We start from the raw sequence: 13,573 nt of genomic DNA, 5'->3' as shown, positions 1-13,573 counted from the left end.
CAGCTCCAACCAGCATGGTTAATGGTCAGGAACGATGGGAGTTGTAGCTGAACAATATCTAGAAGGAACCACTTTGGCTGTCCCTACCATACGGATAAGCATCATTTTCTTCTGCTACATAGATTAATCCATCACAACACATGCTTTTGGAAGCATCTGTTCTATACCCTATGGTTCTCAGTTTATTGCTAGCCATTCACATCCATGTGTATAATGCTCCCAGGAATCTTGAATAATTTTGTTGGACATGAAAACAGGAGTGGAAATTCCTGCATGTTTGTTAGATGTTAAGAGGTACAAGCATGCCAGCAAATCAGGGGCGCCGACTTATAAAAAATATTGGGGGGGCCCATACCGGGGTCCTGCCGCTGGTTCGCTCGGGTAGCTGGGAGAACGCAGTTCGAGGTGGCGGTGTTGGGGAGAGACCCTCGCTCAGGGCGCCACTAGACTTGGCGGCCGGCGGCCTATCTGGGGGGTTTTGGAGCGTATTTCGGCGGAGCGATTGGGGAGGAGGGGGCTTGTTGCCGGATTCTTCAGCTGGGCCGGAGATCCGCTGCTGGGGGATCCCTGGGCCGAGTTGTGAGCACGGCCTGCTGAAGGGAGATCCAGCCGATTGCGCGACGGGGACGGCCGGGGCTCTCCGGCTAGGGCGCGCGGCTGGCTGGCTGGCGAGGGAGCAGGTGGGGAGGAGGCGGGGGTCCTCACTCTCTTAGGAAACGAACCCGCGCGCCCGATTGCCACGAAGTCCGAAGGGTGCGTGTGTGGAATTAAAAAGCAAAAACGAGATACGGGCAGGGCAGGCAGAGAGTTTTCCGCAAGAGGATGGAGGGCAGGTTGAAGAGAAAATCACTCAGGATGAGACAGTCAAATCAGCCATGATAAAATGGGCTCAGGATATTGGGTATAACATCATGTTTGAGGACTGGGAAAGGTTATGGACCACCGGAATGAAATTCACGGCATGTAATGCCTTGAAGGAAAATATTATGAAAATGATTTATAGGTGGTACATGACCCCAGTCAAGCTTGCAAAAATATATCACCTGTCTGATAATAAATGTTGGAAATGTAAGGAGGCTGAAGGGACATTCTTTCACCTCTGGTGGACTTGTCCAAAAGTGAAGGCCTTCTGGGAAATGATCTATAATGAGTTAAAAAAGGTATTTAAGTATACCTTTCCCAAGAAACCAGAGGCCTTCCTCTTGGGCATTGTTGGCCAGAAAGTGTTAAAGAAGGATAGAACTTTCTTTATGTATGCAACTACAGCAGCAAGAATACTTATCGCAAAATATTGGAAGACACAAGATTTGCCCACACTGGAAGAGTGGCAGACGCAATTGATGGACTACATGGAACTGGCTGAAATGACTGGCAGAATCCGAGATTTGGGAGAAGAAACAACGGAAGAGGACTGGGAAAAATTTAAGGACTATTTACAAAAACAATATAAGTTGTATGAATGTTAAAAATTTACACGATTCGGAAACTATAGCTTCAGCAATTAGATTTGGGAAACAGGAAATTATATTTTAAGTAAGAAAAGGTCAAAATCTAAGGTAATACTAGGTTTAATTTAAGATATAAGTAACTGATGAAAAGTATGTTAAATTTAGAGGTATAGTATTTGAAAAGTACAAAATAAGGTACGAAACAAGGTAATAATTTGCTGATATCTTTATTATAAAGAATGCAGGGTAAGGGAGATGCGAGGAAGTCCAGTTAGTTATATAAAAAATGTGTTGAATGGTTGGTTTTCTTTTCTTCTTTTTCTTTTTTTCTTTTTCTTGTTCTTTTACTTTTTTCTTCAGTGTATGTTTCTAACTTTGTATTTGAAACCTTAATAAAATATTTATAAAAAAAGAAGAAGAGAAAATCCTTTCGCTTTTCTGGGGCTCAGGGAAGTCTCAGAGCCGGAGGTTGGGGAAGGGACCCCCTTTGCTCTGCCCTCTTCTCCCGTCTTAGATTTGCATGGGGGTCCCCGCCCGAGCTTGCCTGGCCACCGGGCCACACAAGGGCCGCGCTCTACGCGGCGCACCTTGCTAGCCGCGCAGCTGTCCTCCGCGGCTGCGGAGCAGCCCTGCGCCGGTGCCCAGCCCCTCTGGGCACCCGCTGCGCTGCCAATGACAAGCGGGCGACGTCGCGGGCGGGGAAGGCGTCGCTTTCTTTCCCGATCCTTCATCCTCCCAGTCTTCCAGCCCTTTTTTGGGTTGGAAGCTCGTCTCGTTCGCCCTTCTCCTTTCTTCACCCTGCGCGCAATTTTCCTCCCTCGTCTCCCTCCCCATTTCTCCTTCCTTCCTGACTGACTGACTGACGGGCTTGGGCTCGGGCTCAGGCTCCGGGTCGGGCTCGGGCTCCGGGTCGGGCTCCGGGTCGGGCTCGGGCTCGGGCTCGGGCTCGGGCTCGGGGTCGGGCTCAGGCTCGGGCTCGGGCTCGGGCAGCCACAGCGTCGGCGGTGTTGGCGATCGGCGGCGCGGGGGGATGGCCCTCCCGGGGGAGCCGGCGCTGCTCAATGGGGTTGCCAAGGAGACAGGCCGGCCGCCCCCTCCCCCGGCCCGGCGCCCCCCGCCGCGCCGGTGCCCGTTATCGAGCTGGTGCGCGCCGGGCGCCCTATAAAAGCCGCGGACGCGCCCACCGCCGCCCGAGATTATTGGGGGGGCTGAGCCCCCCCAAACGAATTTTTGAGGGGGCTCGGGCCCCCTCAAGCCCCATGGAGTCGGCGCCTATGCAGCAAATACAAGTGGTGTTTGCTTATCGTTGTTTAGACCACAAACACTATGTAAATGCTGATGCCATTTACTGCATCATTTTTTGACATTTTCTTTCCACTGAAATTACCTATTTAAATACCAAGGATTGGAAACAGCACCAGTTGTGATGAACCCAGACTGGGAAAGAAATCACTGCCTTTCAGAATTTAGATAAATCCCAGTAAGGGCATGACAAAACACAAAATGGCTGCCATATCCAAGACTGAACCACATTATGGTGTAGGATATCCCTCTTCAGCAATGTGCAAGGAGAAAACCTCTTTGCACCTTTTCTGTATTCTGAATAGAGAAGAGCATGGATGGTAAATTCTGGAACCCAATGCTATGTGGACCTGCTTAAGAGGGGTGCTCAGTGAAAGGGAAACTGAGGCAGTATAAATAGGAGTTGCCCAGTGTTATGGGGGGGGGGCTGCCTTATTTTTGTGCTCACAGATAGATAGCAGCAGCCCGACCTGAGTGCGGGTCCACACAGCCTGACAGTGGCCATGGCACTCAGCAAGGACTTCGCTGCACAGTTTAAAAATGTATACATGCCATACATACATTTTCCCTGCCATAAAACAGCCAGAATTGGGGCTCCAGCAGCATTTCAGGCAAGGAATCTCGCTTGACCCCATTTTCCTTCATTAGAACTCAACTGCCTTATCAGGAACATCTTCATTCCATAGGTAGCCAATCACAGAGAAGCGCCACCTTACACAACAATGGAGTCTACAGGTGAAAATTATTATTAACAGGCTCTGCAAAGCATGGCCTCTGCAAAATCTGAGCTAAAATCTCTGCAAACCTCAGCTATTTGACTCCCTGTGGAGGTGGGTAATGGAGGCCACAAGTCTTAAGTAAACTAAGGGAAAGTATCAATCAACAATATTGTCCAATATTGCCACAATGTTAGCCTATGGGGAAACTTAATAAATTCACTAAAAATCAGCCATTTAATCAATTCTCTTTGCTCCAGTGGTGCTTTGCTCCTCTTGGGAAGGGAAAGGGAGGGGTCAGGAACTATGATGTGGGCAACTGTCAGACCACTATGGTCCATATATGTGTGTGTGTAATTATTAAATGTTCTGTTTTACAATTTTGAATACTCATTTAAACATCCTTAAAGTATCAACAACTTCCCTTCCCCTCTTTCCATGGTTCATTTTGCATACCATTATCCCTACATATTTTACATAAACTAAACCGTTTAGTATTCCATTATTACATCCGGCTAAACTTATTTACACTGTTGAATTTATCTTAATGCTGCCAGCGTTTTCAAGTGTACACAATTTCCCCCATATATTCAATAAACATTTTCCAATCTTCTTTAAACGTATGATCATCTTGTTCTCTTATTCTATGTGTTTTTTAAAAATATAATTTTTATTAATTTTTGCACATATTTTCCAACATAACAACTCAAAAACAACATAACAAATCTTTGGCTATCACGGCCTAAGACTTCCTTCAACCCCTTCTAATGGTTTTCTATTGCATTTTGTTACTATACTTATTGCTATAAATCAAATCTTACTTCCACTATTTTTAATTCTTTTCACAATAATTTGTAAAGTTCTCCTTATAAAACTTCCTGTAAGCCTACAAGCGATGTTAGATAATTACAATTGTCTTTCAGCTACAACATAAATTTCTTCCAGTCCTTCAGGAAAATCTGGTCCTGCTGGTTCTGAATTTTCCCTATTAATCCCGCCAGCTCGGCATAGTCCATCAATTTCATTTGCCACTCTTCCTTTGTTGGCATTTCCTCCTGCTTCCATCGTTGGGCTAATAGTATTCTTGCTGCAGTAAAGGTAAGGTAAAGGTAAAGGGACCCCTGACCATTAGGTCCAGTCGTGGCTGACTCTGGGGATGCGGTGCTCATCTCGCTTTATTGGCCGAGGGAGCTGGTGTACAGCTTCTGAATCATGTGGCCAGCATGACTAAGCCGCTTCTGGCAAACCAGAGCAGCACACAGAAATGCCGTTTACCTTCCCGCTGAAGCGGTACCTATTTACCTACTTGCACTTTGATGTGCTTTCGAACTGCTAGGTTGGCAGGAGCAGGGACTGAGCAACAGGAGCTCACCCCGTTGCGGGGATTCAAACTGCCGACCTTCTGATCGGCAAATCCTAGGCTCTGTGGTTTAACCCACAGCGCCACCTGCATCCCTCTCTGATCATGGCTTCTCTTATGACCATTTGCGGAGCCAGGAGCTTTGAGGCAGCCATGACCAAGGATCCCAGCCAGAAAGACCTTATTGAGGGATCTTTCGAAGGGAATCAGCTAGGGTGTCTATGGAATCGAGGTGTCCGGTAATGTTGAGGGTCTGATCTGATACAAAAGAACAACACTTGGTCCCTATTAATATGCATACACCTCCTTGAGACGATAATAAATAGTTTAGAGAAAGATGATTTTGAATCGTCATCTGATACACCTTTGTGAGCTCAGTAAGGACGGTATGTGTGGTAGCTTCTGATCCCTTCATAAATTGTAAAAGGACATCAGTGAGTCTGAGGAGCTCTAAATGATTTGAGAAAGCTCCGTAAGCCGGGAGGAGGGCTCGAAGCCACGTCTCCCCATTTGGTTTAGGTCATGACCGTGTTGTGGGTGTGGGGGATTGCCTGTTTCCCAAGCAGCCATCTGGTGGTGATAGGGTTACTCGAAACCCTGAATGAATGTGACCGAGGAAACAGGACCCCTGCATGTGAATTCTAATCCACGTATAGCCTCTCTGCCCACAGACCCAAAACAAGCCTCCCAGGGGTTTTTCTATGCGTCCTGTGTGGAAGGCATTTATGAGATCTGGCAAGGGTGGGTCTTGTGTGAAGGGAGTCAGTACTGCAGTCAAGGTGGAGGTGAGGGAATGAGCGGGTGTGAAAGTGGTTGCAAACCAGTGTGGTTGAGTCCCTTGGGGTCGGTGCGAATGGTGACAGTACAGGTGCTGGATCCTATGTGGTCTCCAGTTCCCGATAACTCCTTGCAGCAGGTCCAATAGGTAGATGTATTGGGCACTCAGGTAGATGTATTGGGCACTGGGTTTCAGGAAAGTAAGATTGCGCTGTAAAAGGGAAGTGGATCTGTATTGATCTAACGTGAAGGGCGTGCTTATGAAAGGCACCCCTTCTTCAATATGTGACAGAGTGTGGGCACAAATCCAGCACTGGGAAAGGTTGGTGGTTTGCACAACCTTCTGTAGAAGTTGTACTTACGCATTTCCTTGCCATGCTGATAGTCTGCGGGACTGGGGCGGAGGGGTTATCTCTAGGAGTTTGACATGTCTCGGGGTTGTTTTTATGGGGTGGAGAGGATCCTGAGATTTGAGGAGTTTTAAATCATTTGCTATACCTCCACACCACTACGACCTCTCTGGATCCCATTCCAAAACCTTCCCTCCACCCATGGGATGTAACCAGCCCTCGAGGTATGCCTTTCCCACCCAGTCAGGGTTTGTGCACAAATCCCATACACAACAGAATCTCCGGACACAGATACCTTGAATAATGGAGGTAGTTGTCAGGTCACTGCAATAAAATCCATAAGTCCAGTGTTCATGGTACATGGAATCTGTGTGGCTTTCCCAGAGTCCCTTTCCAATTTTGGATGGTTCATATTGTCTGATAACTTTTCCCCATTGGGTTTGGATGTAAGTTCCATTATGACAGATCAGGCGGTTCCATGAGTTCTTGAGGGTGTAGAAGGCTCATCCCAAGATGGCATAAGAGGTGGTTCAGACAGTTAGTTCCCAGGCTTGGGTGTTCTTCAGTTGTGGTTGGAAAGCATGGGGGAGTAGAGTCCTGGTGCCTGGCAGACAGAAGTGGAAATCTCCAAGGGTGTTGAGGTCCTTGGTGTCAGCAAGAAGTGTTTAATAGGAGTGTCCCCACACTGGAGCCCTGGTGGAATACGGGTGGCAATTGGAATGAGGATAAAGATTAGATGCAGGGATGCAGGCAGGCAGCTCTCAAGGAATGCATAGTGATTTACCCGAAAAAGACAGACAACACAAAAGGGAAGGGGCGACAAGAGGAAGAGAGAGAGAGAGGAATTATCCTGAGTTGGAGTGGGGTTTTTTTCCCCTTCTGGAATTGCATTCTGATGGGAGGGTGGTCGGGGTCTTCTGGGTAGGATTGATAAGTATCCTCGAGAGCCACTTTTCTTCAGGACTCTTCCCAGGTCCTTCTCCAGTTGCTAGGGGGCTACGATTACCCCCTACTGTCATCGTTAGGGACGTTTTCATTGTCGGTTGCAGCCGTATCCGATGGTGGGTCGGGGTTTGTGTCAAGGGAAGTCGGAGGATTAGACGTCTTGCAGAAAGTGTAATGGATGCACGCATTCCTTTCTGACACCTTAATTGCAGTGGGTATCGTAAGAAGAACCTGAAAGGGACCCTCCCATGACAGTTCAAGGGTGTCCTTCCTGAAGGACTTGACAAGGACCCAATTTCCCAGTTGAAAAGCATGGGCATCTACATCCAGAGGAACATTTTGACCTGCCTCAGCATACTGGTGCAGTTCTTTAAGATGCCTCTGCAGCTGTGTGACACAAGTAGTTAGCTCATTCTCTCCCACATCAAGTTCAGAAATTGGGAGTTGTGTAGTGTGCGTATGGGATGGGCACCCAAACAAAAGTTCATAAGGGGAAAGTTTCAAGGATCCCCTTGGCTGACTCCTGATGTTGTGTAACACAAGGGGAAGGGCATTAATGCACTTGAGTCCCATTGCTGCACACATTTTCCCCAACTGATTTTTTTATGAGTCCATTCATACATTCAGTTTGTCCTGAAGACAGGGGATGATATGACGTGTGCAGTTGCCATTTGATACCGAATCCCCTTGCCACAGCCTGTATTACTTCTGCAGTAAAATGAGAACCAAGATCGCTATCCAAGCGTCTAGGCACCCCATACCTTGGGATAATTTCTTGCATTAGGAGGCGTGCCACAGTTTGTGCAGTTGCATGTTTATAAGGGTACGCCTCCGGCCAAAAAGTCAGCTGATCTGTGATGACAAGTATATGTTTGTAACCCAAACATTTAGGCAGTTCTGCAAAGTCCAACTGTAGACTCTCAAAGAGAAGGAAAGCCCGTGGTCTGGAGCCAGGGGGTTTTCAGAGTTTCCTTTTTGGATTGTAGCTGGCGCAAATAGTACAGTTCTTTGAAACAGCCTTGGCATATTGGTGAGCGCCTGGGGCATACCAGTGTCTGAGAAGGCTATCAGCCAGCCTATTTGCCCCCCCCCATGTGTGCATTGGTGTAGAACACATAAATGTTTGGGAACCCATGCCTTTGGCATTATGAGGCGGTCCTCAGAAGGGTCCTAACCTGGCCATTTTTGTGCCCCCATAGATCCTGCCATTTTTTAATTTCTTCAGCCTGGGCAGTGTTATACATCCATGTGAAATCAATGTCTGAAGGGGCTACGATAGCTTGAAATTCATTCTGGGCTGCAGGGAGACTGCGGCTTGTTGAGCCGCTGAGTCGGCAAGGCGGTTTCCGAGAGCTAGCGGATGCAATGGAAGCTGCAAAGTAAGATTTCTTAGCAGCTTTCATAGCCATCTCATAGGCTTTCATAAGCGTCCTATAAGATGTTCTTGAGGCTCCGTCACGAGTCCGTCGTCATACTCGCTCTAGCCGTCTGAGATCCTGCTTCATTTTCCGGAGCTCCTCAGTAAACCAAGGGGCCCGGTTTTGACGGGGTCGCAGAGGGCGCTTAGGGGCGATCTCATCAATGGCTGCCAAGAGCCAGTTATTCCAGTCCTCAACAAGGTCATCTAATGAGTCGCCAGGAGGAGCAGGGTCCCGCAAGGCTTGTCGGAATCTATCAGGATCCATCTGTTTTCGCAGATGAGCCCAAATAGGTTCGCCACCCGAGCAGGGGATGGAGCAGGGGATGGAACAGATGGCTCCATCACGATGGACTCGTGATGGAGCCTCAAGAACATCTTATAGGGCGCTTATGAAAGCCTATGAGATGGCTATGAAAGCTGCTAAGAAATCTTACTTTGCAGCTTCCATTGCATCCACTAGCTCTCGCCCGGCACAACTTTTTAGAATAATTAGGTCAATAACGTCCTTAGGACAATCAAATTTAAGCACAAATTTGACCCACAGCTGTGAGGTATTCACGAGCTTTTTTGCGGAGAAAGTCCTGTTGCTCCGCCATGACCTCCCTACCAATTTAGATACAGTGACTGAACTGGAGGCCCCTTGACTGACTTCAGGTCCAGTGTTGGACCATTTCGATTGGATACTCACTGCTGATGTGGATAGATTCCTCCAAGGTGGTAGGCCCAGTACCTGCCTCCTTGATCCGTGCCCATCTTGGCTGATTAGGGAATGTCCAGATGTTGCACAGATCCCCCTGGTTGAAATTATCAATTTGTCCCTTGACACGGGGACATTCCCAGGGGAACTGAAGGAAGCAGTAGTGTGTCCACTCTTAAAGAAAACTTTATTAGATCCCTTAGACCTATCCAATTACCGCCCAGTTTCAAATCTTCCATATCTGGGTAAGGTAATTGAGAGAGCGGTTGATGAACAGCTTGGTAGGTTTCTGGAGGAAACATCAACTTTAGATCCATTTCAGTCCGGTTTCCGTCCTGGTTTTGGGACCAAGACGGCTCTGGTTGCCCTAACAGATGATCTCTGTAGTAGACAACTGGATCAAGGTGGGTCAGGACTGCTGATCCTTTTAGATTTGTCAGCAGCCTTTGACATGGGCGATCATGATCTTCTGGACCACTGCCTCGCAGACGTGGGGATACAGGGCATAGCCCGTAACTGGCTGTGCTCTTTTATCTCTGGTCGGGGACAGAGGGTGGTACAAGGGAGGGAAATGTCATCGCACCATTCCTTGGTGTGTGGAGTGCTGCAGGGCGCAATTCTCTCCCCGATGCTTTTTAACATCTTTATGCCCAGATTATCCGGAGCTTTGGGCTGGGCTGTCACCAATATGCTGATGACACTCAGCTCTATCTGCTGATGGATGGCCACTCCGACTCGGCCCCGAACACACTGACCAGATGCTTGGAAGCTGTGGCTGGATGGTTTCGTGGGAGCCGATTGAAACTAAATCCTTCGAAGACAGAGGTCCTATGGCTGGGTTGGGATGGCATGGGGGATGAGGGACCAACTCCCTTCTCTTGCGGGGGCCCAATTAGTGCCATTGCTTTCCGATAAGAGTTTAGGTGTAATCCATGACGCCTCCCTTTCCATGGAGGCAAAAGTTACAGCAACAGCCAAGGCGACATTTTTCCACCTTCGCCGCATCAAGCAGTTGGTCCCTTACCTTTCCCGCCCCAACCTGGCCACAGTGATCCATGCAACGGTCATCTCCAGGCTTGACAACTGTAATTCGCTCTACGCGGGGCTGCCCTTGAAGCTGTCCCAGAAACTCCAGAGGGTGCAGAATGCAGCAGCGAGGCTCCTCATGGGGTCTCTGCCATAGGAGCATATTCACCCAGTGCTTTTCAAACTGCACTGGCTCCCGGTAGAGTACAGGGTCAGATTTAAGGTGCTGCTTTTGACCTTTAAAGCCCTTCACGACCTAGGACCCTCGTACCTACGGGACCGCCTCTCCGGTATGCCCCACGGAGAGCCTCAAGGTCCATAAATAGCAACACCCTAGTGGTCCTGGGCCCTAAGGAAAGTCAGATTAGCCTCAACCAGAGCCAGGGCCTTTTCAACTCTGGCTCCGGCCTGGTGGAACGCTCTGCCTCATGAGACCAGGGCCCTGCAGGATCTGATCTCTTTCCGCAGGGCCTGTAAGACAGAGTTGTTCTGCCTGGCCTTTGGCTTGGAGCCAATTTGATTCCCTCCCTCTCTTTCTTTTTTCCTTTCCTTCTCCTCCTGCGATGAGGCTACATTTTAATATTTTAATGTTTCAGTATTTTAATGTTGTATTTTAATTTTGTTTTTAAGTTGTAATCATTCAACTTGTTTTTATTATTTCTTGTAAGCCACTCTGAGCCCGGCCTTGGCTGGGGAGGGCGAGGTATAAATAAAAATTATTATTATTATTATTATTATTATTATTATTATTATTATTATTATTATTATTTTCCATCTAAGGGGTAGCGGGATTGAGGGTATTAACCCTTTTGGTACAGACATTTGAGGGGGTCAGCAGGGCACCTTCATATTGGCTGAGTCTAACATTGCTGAAATGTTGGCAGCCGCGTAAATTTAGCAAGGAGCCTACCGCATGAGGGACATTTAGAATGAGTTCTTGGTTCTGTACGATTTCTAGAGCTCTCTCCACCAATTCGGCTGCTGCTGCTATTGCTCTCAGCCTACTGTCCCTTTTGCAACGCTGTCTAGCTGAATATTATAGTAGGCAACTGGTCTCTCCCATCCCTAGAAGGTTTGGGTTAGAACACCTGAAGCTACCCATCTCTGTTCATGGACAAACAGGGAAAAGGAGAGGAGGTAGTCAGGGAGTCCCAGAGCGGGCACTGATCTCAGTTCACATTTTATGGTCTCAAAGTTTGTGAGGCACTCTTTATTCCATCTATGGGTTCTGGTTCATCTTTATTTGTCATTTGTACCTGCGGTTTTGGTAGTTCACCATACATAGTGCTGGCTTTTACTTTTATACCGCAGTTGGGGTTTTATCCCCACTTTTCCAGGAAACACAATAAATACCCTACAGTAGACTCAAAGTGGACAACTCCAAGGATTAGTACTGTGACACACTGCCGTTCGTCTGGCCTTGACTTACTAGGCTGGCACAGTTGTTGGCCTTTCTGGCTACCAAGCTAACTGTGCGGTCAGTGAGCTCACCCCCTCAGTCATTAAATCAGCCGGGGAGCCCACAGCAACCTCCTGCCTCTTACAATCTAAACTCAGAGTTCCCTACTGGACGCTTGCACAGTGCAGTGCCAGATCGGGACTCAGGAACAACAGAAAGGAAAGGAATCAGACGCCCTTGCGTTCTCTGGCTCATAGGTCATCTCTAACAAAGATAGCCATGGCAGAGGTGCGCCTGCGCCTGGGCGTTATAGTTTTGGAATTATAGTTTAGTTCAGAAGTAAGTGCACGACCTTTTCTGGACACCCTCCAAGAGACTAGGTTGGCAAATAGAATTAAAGGGGAAGAGACACACAAGACCCTCCTCTGGGCAACTCCGATGGATTCAGGTCTGTGGTGAAAATTAGGTGATGGAAAAGGGAGGGAGAAAGTTTAGATTTTGAAAGAAAGGAAGGGTTAAAGAATTTTGGTGGCTGTGGTTTAGAGAACGCAACCCACTACCTGTCTTTCCTACTTATACTCACTTCACAAGCGCGCTGTCCCTCTTCCCTCAGGGAGCTTCCGATTTTGAAGACAGGAATGCCGAGAGAAAAACCAGAAAGAAACTCCCCAAAAAACAGCTGGCTAGATCACCATTGCTTTTTCCTGGTTGGTCCCACTGAGGACCCCAGTTAGAGCCGGGATTCAAGGTCTGCCAGGGAAAGATAAGCCCCCCTTGCAAGAGGCTGTGTGCGCTTGGGCTTTTAGTCATCGACACCCCAAAATCCCAGTAAAACCGATTCTCCTGGCTGGCTTGCCAAAAATGAAATAAATATTGTTGCTTCCCCAAGGGGGTCCTAGCCTCATAAAGAGGACCGGACCCTCGGAAGGAGCTCAGTTGTGAAGGCTCCGAACTGGTTGGGAAATGACAGAGATCACACCAGGATTGGTGAAAAAGCAAAGTTTGATCTTTATTTTCAAAGAACAGAAGACTGTTGCAACAGGGTTCCCACTCACGTAACAGAAGGACGGAGTGAGAACCTTGAACAAAGGAACTGCCTTTACCTAAATACCTTTTCATTTCCATACAGATCAATGTACAGAAAAATGACAGAAATGGTGCGAAGAGAGGATTAACATAAGGTAAGTGGGATGTTGTAAGATCTTGGGCGGTTTAATGGAGATGTTGTCCACTTTGAGGTTGGGAACAAAAGGTGTTGAGTGGTTTTTCCTCTTCAGCGGATCTTGAGTAACAGTTCTGTTTTTGCTTCATTTTCAAGAAGTTTTGCGGTGATCTGCATAATTATCAGTGCTGGTGTAAAGTTCCGCTCTGCATACTTTTATTAATTAAACTGATTTTATGTTGCATTTTGTGTGAATTCACGATGTCATTTGTAGACCCAGTAGGTGGCGCTGTGGTCCTTGAAGGTATTTTGACAGTTTGTGAACAGCAGAATATTGACAGATCAAGTATTCGGCAATGGAGAGTCAGACAGAATATGAAGTCTTTTGGCTACATTCTTCCAGTTACATTTTTCTATTCTAGTTACATTTTTTAGTGTAAGAAAACACTTTTTAGAAAGATACAAAAAGGTGATACATTTGATAAGTCAACAGTTGCATTCCTCAGCTACATTCTTTAGTGGCATTACAACGATACATCCATACAGATGTGCAAGATACAAGTAAAAAGATACATTTTGTTTGCATAGAAATACGTAACACTGAGAGGTTCATTTATTAACTCCCCTCTTTGATCATGGCTTCTCTTTTGACACACTGGAAGACTCAGGAGAGGCCCAACGGAAGTCCTTCTTCCTGCAGCACACAGTTAACCTGTGGCCGTGATGGCCACCAACTAGGATGGCTTTCAAAGAGGATCGGTCAAATTCACGGAGGGTTAACATTGGCATAAGACTGCCAACGGCTACTAGCCACAATAGCAGCGGGTGCTGGAAGCCATGTGTGAAGCCAGGGCTCTTGCGCCAGGGTCCTGCTTTGTGGGCTCTCCACAAACAATGACGGGTAGGTCCCTGTGGGGACAGGATGGGGGACTAGATGGGCTACAGGTTCTTTTTGTGTATTTGTGAATGTC

This window comes from Podarcis bocagei, assembly GCF_964188305.1.
Source record: "Podarcis bocagei genome assembly, chromosome: Z".
NCBI classification, from domain to species: Eukaryota; Metazoa; Chordata; class Lepidosauria; order Squamata; family Lacertidae; genus Podarcis; species Podarcis bocagei.
The sequence above is the reverse complement of the archived record's forward strand: the minus strand, read 5'-3'. Positions refer to the sequence as shown.